The 4,072-nt window shown below is 36.2% G+C and overlaps 1 long non-coding RNA gene across 1 annotated transcript; it reads right to left on the bottom strand.

Moving 5' to 3' along the window:
* Window positions 1-736: 736 nt before the first annotated feature.
* Window positions 737-3,531, bottom strand: LOC131002489 (uncharacterized). Its single transcript, XR_009094318.1, has 2 exons — window positions 1,565-3,531; window positions 737-1,030 (listed from the first exon to the last, which is right to left on the bottom strand). It is a non-coding gene; the product is annotated as an uncharacterized LOC131002489 (long non-coding RNA).
* Window positions 3,532-4,072: the final 541 nt, after the last annotated feature.

The raw sequence follows: 4,072 nt of genomic DNA, 5'->3' as shown, positions 1-4,072 counted from the left end.
TTGGTCTGGTGATGAGAGCTAGAGCCAAGACGTTCAAGGCTAACTTAATGGCTTTGGTGGAAGAAATCTGGAAGCAAGAGCTGAGAAAGCCAATTGGAGAAGGGCCGCCAGAGCAGAGTTCAAGAGTGGTAAATCTGCTTACCTACAGAGCAGAGCATACTGGCAGAGCAGACCTGCAGAGCAGAGCAAACTTGTAGAGCAGAGCAGAGCTGAAGTTCAGAGTTGAAGTTTTCAGAGCTGAAGTTCAGAGCTGAAGTTTCAGAGCTGGAGTTTTCAGAGCTGAAGTTTCAGAACTGGAGTTTTCAGAGCTGGAGTTCTCAGAGCTGCAAGTTTCAGAGCTGGCGTTCTCGCCAGAGTCATGCTTTCCAGAGCGGGCGTTTCTTTCAGAGCTGATGCATTTCAGACCTGCAGTTTACAGAGTTGGGTTTTTCTCGCTAATGTTGTTCTAGCTTGCTGAGCAAGTCTCGTTGTTTCCTTTGTTTTATGTTGTTTCCTTCTTTACATTAGGGTTTACTGTTGCCTATATATAAGGCTACTACTTGTTGGACGAAAACTTAGCTAATTTTGATATATGATATTGTGTCGCAGCCCGATTCCCGACGCTAGTGATAGCGGGGTACGAGTATCGATACGACTATTTTTGAAAGAATAAAAGATAAGAAGAATTAGACTGAACGCCATGCGGAAGCTCGCAACAAAGCTTGCTAAGGAAAATCATCATAAATGAACCCAAGGGTAAAAACGTCAACATCGTCATAACTTTATAAATATCATGAATTTCACGAACAAAAACAAAACGGGTATAGCTCATTTTTCATAAGGAAGAATAATATGCAGAGAATCGCAGCAAAAGGCGAACCGATTATATGTATGAAGACACTTAACCGTGAGTGTATTGCTTGATTTCAAAAAAAAACTAAGTATCTCAAACATCAAGACTCTAATATCATAAAGGCGATATGGAAATTTAAAATACATCGACTGAAACTTTCCTCCACCAGCACCAGACCAATCTCGCTCCTCGCTTAGCCTGCACATTTAGAAATATATGCAGGGCGTGAGTACATAATACTCAGTGGGCAAACGCCGAAAAACAAGAAAGACGCTCTTAGAGCTACATGTTTGAAGCTTGCCACATCTCAGCAATACACAGAAATAAAGTTAGCGTAAATGAATCTGTGCATGCAGTTTTCATAATCATGATATCATAAAGAAACGATAGCGCTATCAAAGTACTCATCATGCATGTACCACATCTACAACTCATCATCATCAAAGGTACTGAGAAGTAGGCCTCCCTCTCAAGTACCGTGACCGGCCGACCCGAAGACGGCTCGCGGTCACCTCTGTGCACATTAGCCCTGGCAGGATAGCTATCAACTGCACAGGACCCGAATTCGTCTCATCTCATCAGTAGAGGGTAACATACAAGCTCAACATCAAAAATTGGCAAGTCAAACAGTTCTCAAACATCATTTATCTCAAAGCATTTGATAAACTCATAACATCATTAAATCATTTTAGAAAGCTCATACGATATATGTATACTCAAAATATTGCCCACCTGAAGTCCTTCGCTAATTCTGGAAAGAAATCAGGCGACTTACTTCTTCGTCTCGCTCGGGCCTTCATATATCATCATCATCGTCATCGAAGGTTCATGTGATAAAACAAACCTTAGTTAGAAACTCATTTTCTAAATCCAATCTCATCTCAAACTATAACTTCTCACTCAACGTCTATTTACCCATTAAAACTCAATCCCTAGGTATACTCAACTTCTAAGGATTCACACGTCCTACTCTCAACTTAACTCTCAACTCGGACCAAACTCATAACAATCAAGCACATAAACAAACATAAACACTTAAGCATATGAAAAATCACACATAGACAAGTCAAAAATAAACTTCACTCTGCACTGACTCAACTTCAAAACTTCAGCAGACTCGATACAGAACTCCCCTAGAGTCGTAACCTATACGAAAAGAAATCTCTTTGAGTCTAGTTTCATTTTAAAAAAATTAGGATAAAAAACTCCAAGTATTTTAGGAGATATGACTGTTTTACTACAGTCTACCATATTCGACAGGTTTTAGCAACCGAAAAGTTTGATTTTTGAAAAATAGTAAACGTTGTGAAAAAAGTCTGAAATTTGGTGGGTACATAGGTAAGACACTCATGTCTTAAAAATAAAAATTTGGGTTCTAAAAAGGTAAGGAAAGATACTGAAAAAGGTGACTTTATTGGCTACTCACCGAACAATTCGGCTGAACGTAGCAGTTTTGGTTTTACATTTTGTAAAAATAGTAAACGAAGTCCAAATGACTTCAAATTTTACCGGTGTGCTCAAGATTCTCAAATATACTTACTATAAACTTTTCATGGTGTTTAGGTATCAAAAACCCCTCGAAAACAGTAGGTCAGTGTATCATAAAAAAATGACTCCGAACTCAAACACACAAGCAAACATGCTCAACTCAACATTTCTTCAAAGAAAACTCATCCAAGCTCATTTTAAACACTTATAGTACTCAAAAACATTTAAGTGCAACATAATACTCATCATACTCAATCTCGACTCTCCTCTTACATCATAAACTCAATTCTCATGGAAAACGTTTCAACGAACGCATCAATTAAATTCCCTTCTCATTTTCATGCTCAAAATTACTCAAATACTCAAACATGATCTTATTCATCATATAACTCATCATACACATATAGATTCCCTTTTTATCATGTAAACTAAACTCTAATGAAAACTCATGTATCAACATAAAACTCTAAATAAAACATGATAAACGTTCACATAATGGTCATAAAGCAATTAGACCTCATTTTACCAAGCATCAACCTCACATCATATGAGAACTCAGAAACTCATATAAACTAAACTAAGTCAAAATTTTACTTAGCCTATAATAGACCTAATCAAACATAAATAGACACTAATTTCATGCTCAATTACATATATCTTAAGCCAAATCACTTAATAGACACATAGACAAGAAAGTCCTAATTTTTATTAAACTAAACTCTTTGAAATTTTATAAACACACATAAATCTTTAATCCATTCATAGATCCATCAATCTTAACCAATTAATCTCACATATAACCCATCAATTTACAAATTAGAGCATAGATACACATATCCCTAATTTTATTAAACTAACTCATATCAAAATCATCAATTGACATCATATACTCAATTTACTCCATCAATCATCATCATATACATCTCATGGACTCATCTTCATCATCAACTCAAAAGTTCCCAATTTTGGGTAAACTAAACTCCATCGAACTTTCACATCTCAAGACATATATTTCACAACACACATCAATCATCACCAAACATCACATAGATCTCATTTTTCACCCCAAATCAAGGAAAGAAAAAGAAATTTTTTTGAAGGGTTGAACACCCATTTTTTCGAAAATTACAAAAACAAGGGAGGGGTGATTTTCTTGCTTCAATCTTTCAAGAATACTCACATACAACATCATTCAAGCTATATCTATGGATTACATGATCTGCTGAAATAGAAATTTTATTGAAGAAAAACAAAAAACCTTGAGAGCACAGGCGCAAACAAGGAGAGTCTCACTTGTCTTATTCTTCTATGGATTACATGATCACTTACCCAAACTTTACACCAAAAATCAAACTTTCTCTCTCTAGCTTTGAGGCCAATCTTCAATGATCCTCTTGAATTCAATGAGATTGAAGGTGTTTAGGCAAGATTTAAGAGTGGATTGATGTGTTTGGTATAATTTTTGGAAGCTCCGAAGGTCTCTACAATGGTTGACAATGGAGGAAAGTGAGATATGAGGGAGAAGAGGTGGTGGTCGAAAATGGTGAGGATGGAGGAGAGAGAATTTCTTTGAAAGATATGAATTGATTTGGATGATCTTGTGAAAGATTTGAAATCTTAAGGAATATTGGGCATTAATTGCCTTGATCTCTCTCTCTAATCTCTACACTCTCTCAATTAATACACTTGGAAATTTGTGGTATTTAGTCACATGCTTGAGAAATTAAAATAATAGTGTGAGAAGGGTGATTA

This window comes from Salvia miltiorrhiza, unplaced genomic scaffold (genome assembly GCF_028751815.1).
Source record: "Salvia miltiorrhiza cultivar Shanhuang (shh) unplaced genomic scaffold, IMPLAD_Smil_shh fragScaff_scaffold_141_1, whole genome shotgun sequence".
Lineage (NCBI taxonomy): Eukaryota > Viridiplantae > Streptophyta > Magnoliopsida > Lamiales > Lamiaceae > Salvia > Salvia miltiorrhiza.
This window is presented reverse-complemented; position numbering and strand designations above follow the sequence as displayed.